Source organism: Ochlerotatus camptorhynchus, unplaced genomic scaffold (genome assembly GCF_037179485.1).
Source record: "Ochlerotatus camptorhynchus isolate MF236.1 unplaced genomic scaffold, CSIRO-AGI_Acam_v1.1 ptg000025l, whole genome shotgun sequence".
Classification (NCBI taxonomy): domain Eukaryota; kingdom Metazoa; phylum Arthropoda; class Insecta; order Diptera; family Culicidae; genus Ochlerotatus; species Ochlerotatus camptorhynchus.
The window spans coordinates 1874436-1886955 of NW_027040517.1; the positions used below are offsets into that span (position 1 = coordinate 1874436).

At 36.8% G+C, this 12520-nt stretch overlaps 1 protein-coding gene across 5 annotated transcripts in view; it reads left to right on the forward strand.

Annotated features, from left to right (window-relative positions):
• LOC135707967 (F-box/LRR-repeat protein 16) overlaps positions 1-12520 on the forward strand; it is a 125766-nt gene that overhangs the window by 92597 nt on the left and 20649 nt on the right. The gene's annotated exons all lie outside the window — the stretch shown is intronic.

Sequence of the window (12520 nt, forward strand, 5' to 3'; positions counted from 1 at the left end):
TAAGGTGATTGGTAGCCTCACCAAATAGACTACACCCGGATATATTCCGGGTACCCCCAGGCAGTAGCTTAGCGTCACTGGATGACACGGGGGTGGGGGGCTTGGTCACTGATAATGACAATAAAATAAATAAACTTGAATAAGTAAGAAGGGTCTGATCACACCATAGGTGGATAAATTCGGGTTTTTTTTTTGATAATTTTGATTTATTTTTGTAAAAAAAAAATATTTTCTACAGTGAATATTTTTTTCTTGAAAGGTACAATACTTGTCCGCAACTTCTTCTAAGACACCATCTCAATCAAACAAATCGTTCGCAAGATATATGTTTTTCTATTGATGCGTATCATTTTTGCATAAGCCCTTTTCAAGTGTTAGTCGTATACAAAACTAGAGAACCAAACATGTTAAATGGCATGTTGGACAATAACAAACAACTGTGCAAAGTTTCAACATAATCGTAGAAGGTCGATCAAAAAATTAAAAAAAAATCGTCGTTTGAAATGGAACTGCTGTACTCTCGGAACCATTTTGAAACGCTAAATGCACAAATATCAGCTTCTACGATACGTAGCTATACAATAAAATGAATAAAGTTAGCTAGAAGATACCTACATACACAGAAGATACATTTTTAACTACGGTACATTATTTACAATGTTGTTGTTGGTATTCTGAAAGCCTCTTGTCTCTTATAGTTCTGCAAAAAAAAAGATTTGTGATGTCAGGTGCACATTGCTAAATTTGTTTTGCCATCACTAACATTAACAAGTTTCCGAAAGTTGGATGAACATGTTTGGATGCTTGGACGAATAACTGATTTTCTAATTTCAATTTTAGGATTTATTCAACACCCACCCAATTTCAAATAATTTAATAATGAATGGTTCATTCTGGAGTTAAATTTATAATCCATTTATTTTGTTATTAATATAATATTGAATGGAGTAGCAAAAATAATCTCGTAGTCCTACGTCAACAATGCGATAGTGCTTTGGACACAATCCTTATTTTTTCGGTACGTCCAAAACTTCAAATTTTACGCAAGAGAACCTGAGAATTTTCAGGTTTGTTTGAAGTGATCTGCGTTTTTCGAGAACAAGTTGTACAACTCACACGTTGTTCTGTATCGATGCAGATTAAGTTCCTCAATTTGAAAGAAATGATCATCTTCGTCAAGACTTTTCTGCTTAACTGTGTCCATGAAGTGAAGGTTTTTTAATCTCTCATGAAAGATTCGTTAGATATAAAATCTCTTATTTTTTAAATATAATTTAATTTTGTTTTGCCGGTAAAGGCGCGGCTACAAACCAAAACCATGCTGGAGGTGGCTGAGTTTGATTCCCGGTCCGGCCTAGGAATTTTTCGGGTTGGACAGTTTCTCGACTTCCCTGGGCATAGAATATGATTGTACTTGCTGCTAATGCAAAAATGGTACAGTCATCGAACGCTCTCAATTAATAACTGTGGAAGTGCATCTAGAACACTAAGTTGAGAGCACGCAATAAGCAACTATGCGGTAATCAATAAGCTTCAAATGCGAAGAAGAATATGTTTACCAAACGTATCCTAAGGCTTTCTCTCCCTATTTTTCAATATACACGCTTTCTGTGAAACTCATTCAGGTTTCGTAGAGTTCTATGCATTTCTGTTAATTGTCCAACCGTTCAACTAACAATCCAACAACACAGCAAAAAAATAATTTTGATATCACATCAAAGTGGATGCACTACAATCATGTCGAAAATTTCATGTAATTTTTATGACCACATAAATAAACAAATGCAGTAAAAGCAGCGTAATGTCAATTCATGCATTGTATTAATGATAATTTTGTCCTTTTTAGCAAGTAATATTACACCATATTTTCGACATGATTGTAGTGCATCCACTTTGACGTGATATCAAAATTATTTTTTTTGCTGTGAAGGTTATATCACTCCCATCTAAAAGGCAGTGATAAATTGCAAATTGCTGTCTATGAGGTCTACATCACTCGTACAATAATATAGGACTTCATCTACAAATGTGTGCAACTTGGTTAATTCGAATGCGATTCTCTTAAATCATGGGTGGGACATTTTTTTGCTTAGCACATGTCCTACTTGTCCCAACCACTTCCAGCGCCTATGTATCGAATGCTCATGACAGCTGCTTGAGGGGGTACTTTTGAATGCTTATAGTGCTGTACCCTAGGAAATTTCAGCACCGCCGAGCAGCTCGGCGATAAGTTTATCTGAGATCTATGCAAAAGTGATGTTTGATTGCTCAGTCTCAGATAATGTTTTACTAAATTCATGTTTTTGAGTGCTGGAACTGGGTCGAGGTTGATGTAGGCAACCAATTAAGATAATAATAATGAATTCCATATTTTTTTCAGAGGCACTTGATAACTGAAAACTACTTAATAACACCGCTACATCATTGTCACAATGCAACATTGAACATTTTTCCAAATGTTTTGAATCTTACGGGTGTCATATACTTGGCATAGTACTGATGTGATACCACTTGGCATAAGAAAGATTTGAAAACCTTGCAGCAAAATTCAGACGCCAGCCATTCCGACGCCCTCGTACGATTGTAGTTTTTTTTTTTCTTTATTCTCGCAATGGGTGCTATCCTGTTTGCAAACTAGACAAAGTATATTTCTGGCAGAACCAATGAACATACACTGCACAATACCATTCCATTCTGCCAATAAAACGTTCCGAGACGTACTACTCCGGTTGCATTGTGTTGCTGTTTGACGACGGCGAAATTTTGAATGTAGAGAAAAATAATGTTGAAATTTATTAAATATGTTTTGTTCTCTTTTTCGCTGGAAATTAATGAAAGGAGGAAAGATTTACAGCATACCTATGCTGCTTCAATGTTCATTGTTCCGAATTGGGAATTATTTGAATTCTGACGAATGGATCTTGTTTTTTTTTAGCAATGACAGTGGCTTGATAATGCTTTCACAGAGCTTTTATTTTGGAAATGAAAAGAATGCTTTGAAATTACAGTTGAGGTAAGACATACTGAAATAGAAGTTGAATAGGATGTGCATTTTCAACAAGTTACTCATCAAAGTTATGTCGAGGTCAACTACATACTGAACATTGCTGACGTAATGCAATCAAAAGGTATTCAAAACTCGTTATCATTAAATAGTTATGCTCAAAGGTGTGCTCAGTTGATTGCAGGCATAAATTCACCAAAGGTGCTCCGTGAAGTACCTAAAATTATCCCCTTATCAATCCTTCACTAGCAGACAAGTGTATGATTCAAAATTTAACGAGGAATCTGATATTTTCGTCCCCTAGAAACCCATAGTCGAAGGGACACTGAATTTCACTTTCGCCTGGCATGAGCATTTTATTTCTATTGTGGAAAAAAGTAGCACTCTACTCTCGAGTGCTATATACTGCTGTCATCAGCACACAAAATGGGATCGCATTGAGTTTCACTTTGCTCCCGAAGCTGATAGATTCCTAATTGCTCGCTATGAGCAATTTCAGGCCAAATAGCAGAATAAAATGAATTTCTGACTCGATTTTCTCTAGTTTCCATGAAACATTGCATAATTGCACGCTAAGGCTAATTATTAAAGCCAGCGCCTATAGTGTAGTAGTAAGCGTGACTGCTTTCTCACCCCAATAGGTCTGGGTTCAATCCCAGCCGAGGTCGGTGGGATTTTTCTGAGACATAAAAATCTCTGGTAAAGCCGTTGGTCCCGGCCCATGTGTGTTGAATGGGTGCGATATCCTAGGCATGTGTGGAAGCGGCTTTCCTGCACATTCGATTGCCGTCAAAGGATGGCAGTCGATGGCCGTCGGTTATTGGCACTAGATTGCGGAACAGAGACCGACGTTAAATAAAGGAATAAAGAAGAAGGCTAATTATTAAATTGTTTTAACTCTCGCCCCATTTTTCCAAAGTGACGTATTTAATACGTTCCACTAAATCATAGCACAAAACCGTCTCTTCTGATCGAAATGACGACTGAGACAAAATTGTTGCAAAATAAATAACATTTCCAGCATCATTATGGCGTGAGAACGAGAACCATCTGATTATTTTTCTTTTCTTATTTTTCTGTGTCGTTCTTATTCGAAATACAAATAATGTCAGAATAATGTCACATACTGATAAGGAATAGAAATCATACAATTAATTCAATTAAGTCAGTATCGGTCAAATTAAATAAAGAAAGACACATGTATGGATGTAATATCGACCTAAGACCCTAATTTGGACCCATACATAATTCAGTAATCTTAGACCCATATGCCAACACTGGAGCCATTTCCCCTATTACACCTCTCCTTCGTGAATTGGATCATTGAGGAGAATTCGAAACGGGATTAAAGGATAATAGAATAAAGGGACATTTTGGGAAAAGGAAATTAGAGGTCTGCTACCGGTCTCAGGATACCCACCACCCCCATCATCGTTCACAAAATTTATTTGAAAGTAGTTAATACATAGGAGTCTCAGATAGCCTAGTCAGAGATCTGGCAACCATGCCGAATTGATAATCTAAATAAATTAGGCTCCTCAAGTTTTAGTCATTTTCTAGTGTTTTTCTACTATTTTATAGTCGTGAAATAGCGTAAAAACTAGCTTATGGTTTAAGGAATAATAATCCAGAGTCATTGTTTTGCCTACTGATGAAGAAAACCTAAAAAGTGTAAACATTTGTTCGGGTGATTTAACAACATAAAATGGCGTTTGCTAGTGTTTTGCTCTTTTTCTGCATCGTAACGCTTGAAATCGAAAGCTGCAGGATAACAAAATCTGGAGTGGCTGTTTGCTTGCCTTGCAGATCTGGATTTCTAGGCGATTCCGAAAGGAAGTTAGAAATACAGTTTGGAGGATAATCAGGATAAGTACCGGGTTTATACATATATTTAATTGTGAAATGGACAATCCACGCAGCCTTTTTTCATTCTAATAAGAAAATCAGTATTCGTAGGTAACGTTAAAATAACACAATTATTGAAATATTTCAATGTACTTGACAGAGCTTTTCTAAAAAAAGCTTTGATATTTTAACGCCTGCATTTTTCGTTGCGAAACCTTACTATCATAACCATCACATTTTTTTTAACAGACATAGACAACTCAACCATGCAATCTCATATTTGTGGACAGTGACTTTGGCTGCCGCTTTTTCGCAGATAGAGGTTCACTCCTGTAGATTACCGGTGCCAGCTGATAGAGGAAACATTCCTCTATCTGATGATATCGGCGGTTTGCAGGTGTGAGCTTTTGTTCCCGGGAGATGGTTGACGAAAGTGGTTGTACCCTTTTGAACCTATGACAACAACCGCACGAAATGAAAAGTTTCGCATATTGAGCTGCCACCTAGCGTAGTTTTTGATAGCGCTTTGTGGTGAATATAAAATCGGACAAAATAATAATAATAATCAACTCGAGTTTGGATGCGGTTTGCTCGGGAGCTGTGAGGGTGGATTTGCTCGGGAATGGGTGGTATTCTGCTCGAGTTTGGGTGGGTGTCACTCGTGTTTTTGCGGATTTTCCGGAAAATCTACAGGAGTACTATTTCTTTTTTTCTCTCTTTTATTTATTTACATATTTAAAAATCGCCCTTATTGTCAGTCAAAAAATCCATGGTTGTAACCTAAAAATACATGGTTCGTTGCGAATATACCTATATTAATATAATCTATAATATATTTAAGGATTTCATACCTCAGAGATCGTTTTGGGAGTATTATGAGGATTACTGTTCTTAATGAAACACTTTTTTTTAATATAATTTCGACTTAAATTTTAACGAGGGAGTAAGTAGTTTTACCACGTGATGATTGCAGGGAATATCTTGTAGATCTTGCTGCCTTTTTTCTCAATGATAAATGAGGCGTGGGAGTGGGGGGGTTTGGAGGAGGAATAAACACAAAGCTGTATTAGTGTGTGTGGAGACAGAACAAAAAAAATATGAATGAACGTTGAATGAATTTTATTCTATGACTAAGAGTGTGAATGAACCCAAAATGCATGAGTGAATGTGAATGGGGCATACATGATACCAGTATGTATTGTATAATGGTATTTTTACAGTTTGTACCGTTCTGATTCATATTACGAACACGCTCAAATTCTGAGCACTTGTGTTTTTGTATGGGACGGATTTTGAAAAATTTTCTTTTAGGATGTCCATATTACGATAAGTCGTGAGTTTAAATACATTCTGAGCGGATCAGCAATATTTTAGGTAAAAAAGGTGTTTTTCAAAGGATGATTTTAACGCACTGTTCGGAATTTGAATCAATACGGTAAATCGCGCGATGATCGAGACGTTTCCGTCGGATAAGATTATTTTGCGGCCGAGTGTCTAGGAAGCTATGGAAACCGAAATGGCTCTTGATTTTGTTTTATGCCCTTATAGTATAAACCACCATCGCACTTCGTGAGTTGCCCCAATAGAACCCTTGCTTTTGGTTTGAATCAGTACAAATTCGTTCTATTATATAAAAAAAAAAAGAAGTATACATATTCATTTTCTTCCGAACTAAATAAACCACCATCACACTTTGTGAGTGGCCCCAACAGTATCCTTGCTGTTGGTCTAAATCGGGTCAAATCGGTTCTAATAATTATTTTATATTCAATCAAGTAAACCACCATCACACTTTGTGAGTGGCCCCAACAGCATCCTTGCTGTTGGTTTAAATCGGTTCAAACCGCTTATAATTAATTATTTTGGTCATTGATAAAATAAAATAAACCATCATCACACTTTGTGAGTGGCCCCAACAGTATCCTTATTGTTGGTTTAAATCGGTATACACACATCTAATAATGATCTACATCTCTAGACAGCCGGCTGTTTAGAGCATAAATCGAAAACACTTATAAATAACTACACAAAACAAAAGATCGCATCACTTATCAAGGTGAATCCTGATCCAACGAACCTAACCCACTAACAAAACCTCCTTCCTGTGACTTTTGTGGGATGCAGAGGTAAACACGGTCCCAAAACAACAAAAGTCACACACTAACATTCCTTCCCTCTCCCACCTGATTGCAAGGACGTGGCCGGTGACGTTATTGATCTTTAAAGGTAGGAGTCACTGGAACATGTACACTGAGAATGGCAGGTTACTCCCAAGCCCCATTCAGTTGATTCTTTGTACAATTTCACTGGTTCAGATCAATCACGGAGTGCAACTATCGATACGTGCAGTCAGACTAAGCTAAGCTAAGCTAAGCTAAGGAGTCTCAGATAGCCTAGTCAGTAAAGGCAAGGTATTAACAAGCTAGGGACGGTGGGTTCGATTCCCGGTCCGGTCGATTAAATCACACGGGTTGGAAATTTTCTCGACTTCCATGGGCTTGCCACACAATATTGACGTATCGGTTGGCATAGAAAGCTCTAAATTAATAACTTTGGAAGAGCTTCAAGAACACTAAGTTGACATCTGGCAAAACGCTCGCACATCAAAAATTGCGACAGTTATTTTGTTGTTGCTGATTTTGAAGCAAGAATTCAAGTAGATTAACTAGATCAAAAAATGTAAAGTTCGCATTCATATATCATGTTTCATATTTAATACATTGACTGAAAAAAACAATAAACTAATGAATAAATTTCCTGATAGAATTTTAAGCAAGGTTGCAAAATACTGAGACAATTTTATGACGCCAAAATTAAAATTAATCATCAAAAGCTTTATTGCCCGAACATTATAAAAAAGGTAGGTTTTCTCAAATTTTTGATTCCAATCGATAATTTACTTATTCATTTGTCGTCTATCAAGTGTAAACCGTTTTTTACAATGTTAATTACATTTTATGTCTTACTTATAAATATTGTAATATACCAAAAGACTGGGCTAAAGAGTAGATGAAAAGCGTGCAAAATGCGCCCCTAGCATCTCAGCTGCTAATTGATATCATGGCGAAAAAATGCTGCCACTCGCTGGACTTTGAACGTACTATGTGAATAGAAGCAAAAAGCTGTTTAATGAAAGTCATTTGAAATCTATAATATTGAAACACGATTTTGGTTGAAAACCACGCAAGAAAAGTTATTTCTTGAAACAGTTGGTATCTCTGAACACCACCAAAATTAACGATTGGATTGATGCAAGTTGTTGGGTACATTCTTCATCTTTCGGCTCGATAACTCGACTGGTATGTTTATAAGAAAAATAGCAGTTATTTCCAACATTACCATGTGTTATTTTAAGTTTTTTTTTTTACAATGGGCTCGCGAATTTTAGAATGGAAAACATAACCATCCGGCGTAAAACTGTGAAATTCAATAGAGGAAGAACATAGATAAAGCCTAAATGTATGCTTCCTTGACATGATATCAGTATGTGCAATTTGTCCCGGCAGTATTACGAAAAGAGTTGGCCTTTTCAATTTTACAAATATAAACAAGAATTTAACAATTTTCGTTCACCATACCAATTCTTGGTGAACATTTTAAAAGGTCCTATCTGCTTTGATCGATTCTCTTCATCGACCTTCTCTTTTCCCAACCAAACAAATGTCACACTATGTTTACCACATTGTTTGATAAAGGAGGTTCTTATCTAGCGTCTAAAACATCAAATAAGGGAAATGGATGTAATGTCGACCTAAATGCCCCTAATTTTGCCCCACATCAGCCACAGACAAACATACATAATACTACCACCGTCTGTTGAGTACACTGTGGTGGGCAATACGATAAACAGATGGCGGTAGTGTGTAAACGTCAAACGCAAGGGAATTGACTATGCTCGCCACAGGTGGCGGTACTACCAACTATGATACTTTTAAATTGACCGTTAAATGCTTGTGATCGCGCACGGGCTGGACCTTTTCGACGTTGTGTTGTGAAAATAAAATACACGACCGAATATTTTGGCCGTCCTGTCATGGCAGAGGCATACGTACTATTGACTTTTTATTTGTTATCGTCTATCATTCAATACAATATTAAACAGTACAGAACAAGACTATAGAGACTGTATATACAAGTAATGACATCTGTGTGTGGATGGATACATCTTTAGTGTGTAGGGTAGTTACACATATGTTCGACGTGTTCTCAAACAGCTTATTTGATGAAAAACTTGCGAGTGTTATGTCGGTTTGTATGTGATTCAGCAATCGACAAATTTTCAATAGCAACCAAAAATATCTATTAGTACCGTCCCAATGACGCGTTCATCCAGATAAAATTGATAAATAGCAGATTTTTAGCGATGGGCCCAATCTTAGATCCATAGTTCAATATTAGAGCCATTTCCCCTACAACAGGAAATGGTTTTACAGCTGAGTTATTAATGAAAGACAAAGTCGATTAAGAGAATCGATTAATGTAGATACGAACTTTTGAAATGTTTATCTAGAATTGTAATATCAACAATACAACATTAGGATGGCATTGCACTTAAATATCGATTCACTTTGTAAATTAAACGGACATCTTCCTTAGCATGGGAATATTACCCCTATCTCCCCTACTATGTGAATGCAAAAAACTGTTTAAAGAAAATCATTTGAAATTTATAAAATTAAAAAAAAAATTACAGGAAAATGAGGCAAGAAAAGTAATTTCTTGAAATAGCTCCTATCTTTGATCACTACCAACATTTATGATTTTGATGCAAGATGTTAGATATATCCTTCATGCTCTAAGTGGGGCAAAATGTGCCCCGCGAATTGTAGTGTGGAAAGCATAGCGATCAGGCGTGAACCTTTGAAATTCAATAGAGGAAGAACGTAGATAAAGCCTAAATGTATGCTTCCTTAACATGAAATCAGTATGCGCATTTTGCCCCGCTGTATTTCTTAAACAGGTTTTTGTTGGCCTTTTTAATTTTATCAATCTTATCAAGAATATCAATTTTCATTAAGCATATCGACTGTAATATCTTTCCAAAAGCCTAATCCAACATTTAGATGACATTACACTAAAATACCGATTCACCTTGTGGATTAAACGGGAACCTTCCTTAGCATGGGCATTTTGGAAACCAAGTCGTACACACGTAGTTTTTTCTACCGAGCTCGGCTGTGCAAATCTCGGCAAAAATAGGTTTCACTGAGATCTAAGCAAAAGCGACATTTGCCTGCTGAGTCTCGGATAATGCTTAGCTGAATCTCAGCAAACAAATGAAATGTTAGCTGAAATCTCAGTAAAACATTTTTTGCCGAGATTTGCACAGCCGAGCTCGGTAGAAAAAACTAAGTGTGTATATCTCGGTAACCGCTAAAGCGAATTGCACGCAACCAGTACCTTTAGCTTGGGACCGAAGAAACTACCAGAGCTGAGCCAAAAAGTTGAGCACGTTTCATCGAGACCTTCTGGTCAGTTACCTATATGGAATATTGTGCACACTTAGTTTTTTTTTTCTACCAAACTCGGCTATGCAAATCTCGGCAAAAAAAGTTTTACTGAGATGTCACTTTTGCTGAGATCTCAGTGGAACTTATTTTTGCCGAGATTTGTACAGCCGAGCTCGGTAGAAAAAAATAAGTGTGTATGGCTTGGCTTGGCAATTTTAAGTCGGGTTCCTGTCCACATATAAAATAACCATAAAAGTGCCTAACAGGTTCAGTTTAAGGTTATCTTCCGAACTATGAATGATATGGTTAAATCATTTGGGTTACGGTTCGTGTATTGTACATTTTTATTAAAGTGGCGCTCTCGGAGTCATTTTTAAGGAGAATATCATAATCTACAGAAATAGGGTCAGATCACAGCACTGGTGGATTAATTCAGGTTATTTTTATTGTGAAGTTTATTGAATTATACCACCAATCAATTGTTTCTTCATTCTCCAAGGAACAGTATCAGTTTAGTTAGTTTTTAACGTAGTGAAATCTTGATCCAACCAATGTTTTTGGCGTACTGCTCCAGTCGATATTTGAGATGGCTCTATGGGGTTGTACGCAATGGTGACGTAGGACTACGTGGTCTTGTATTATAAATCTTATTTGTTACCTGCAGCAGGAGCTTGTGTTTTGTGTAGGAATAGGAATTTGAGCGGGGTTTATATTCATTAGTATGACGCGCTTGACATAGATGGCCCACAGCAACTCACGAAGAGCTACTGATTCCGATCAATAGCGGTGTGGCTTCTTCCTCCTTCTTGGATGCTCATGTGGACTGCAGCTCGCTGCTTGCAGGCAGTCTTTCGTTGTGTAGGTACTGGAGAACACCGCCACTCACCACGCGGTGATTGAATAAACACCGTTTGGTGAGACCGGATGAAATTTAACTTCGAAATCTGTGTTAGGGAAATCGCTTTTCGCAGGCAATCGGTGATAATTTTAATTATCATAGCAACAGTTGCACATTTGTGCAATTTTCAATAGTAAAGTTTTGAAAACCGATAAAGTCTTAAATTAAACAGATGCGTAGAAATATATCTGATCGATTGGTGATAAAATAATTGAAATTGTTCCAGGGGCTGCTGAGTTATTAACGTTCAAAATCTTTCATAATTGTGTTACAAGTTCCATTTTCGGTTTTCACAAAGTGTACCCCCATATAGAAATCACAGACGTAGTCCTACGTCAAAATCAATGCATATTTTCATTTACATATTTCGATGGTTATTGACAGAATCTTGCTGTAAAATGTGCTCTGCCAGTCGATAAAAGATTTGAGTATGAGATTTGGAAATATTCATTAGCATTCTATTTTCCAGCAAACAATAGAATTTGCCAACATTAAAGTTGTCCTTGTTATTAAAGAGTATCTTAAGCTTTACTTCCGCAATTTTGCATATTAGAAGAATGCAACCATGTACTTCAGGCTCTGAGCGTTTCCGGTCAATTCTTTTAGGGAATCCTCACATTTCAACTTCGTGGTTATATTTTTTTGAACGTGCATCGCTGAATATAGCAATAACTGTTTAATAAAGTTGTAATCAACAAGTTCATAAACTATTGCGTCCGAGATCAGCACCAGGTATCTTCTTCATCGTTTTCGTGCTCAGCGACCATTGAGCTTCTCATTGAATCAATGTAGAACTTCGATTTTTCTTCTACATTGTAGAGTTGGCATAAGTTGATGAAGTAACGAATATTCGTTGTTTTTTATCATCCTTTTGTACGAAGCCTTGGATTGAACTTTGGTTGAATTGTTATTATTTCCTTCTTTGGCACGTCTCTAGATGATCCTGGCTTACACGATAGCACACTATTTCTTGTAGTTCACCAAGTTCTTCATACATATCTACGGTGGGTTTTTATTTTCTATGCTAATCTACGGAAATGCACATGAGTCTATACATATAAAAAAAAAAACAAACCATTCAAAATTCTGCTGAAGAACTCAGTAAGAATACTATTCTAGAGCTCGGTGTCTGTGGGTTTGATTTGCTTCGAGCTACGAACACAACATAAGTCCAATATGGGCTTTGCTCCTCATAAAACGTTTTTTTCTTCTGCTTTTGATGTGCCCCAAATCTGAACTGCATCTGTACAGGTCACGTATTCTGCTTTACACGACCTAAAATGGGATCATCGTGGAAATTATCATATTCATCCAATTTCAGAA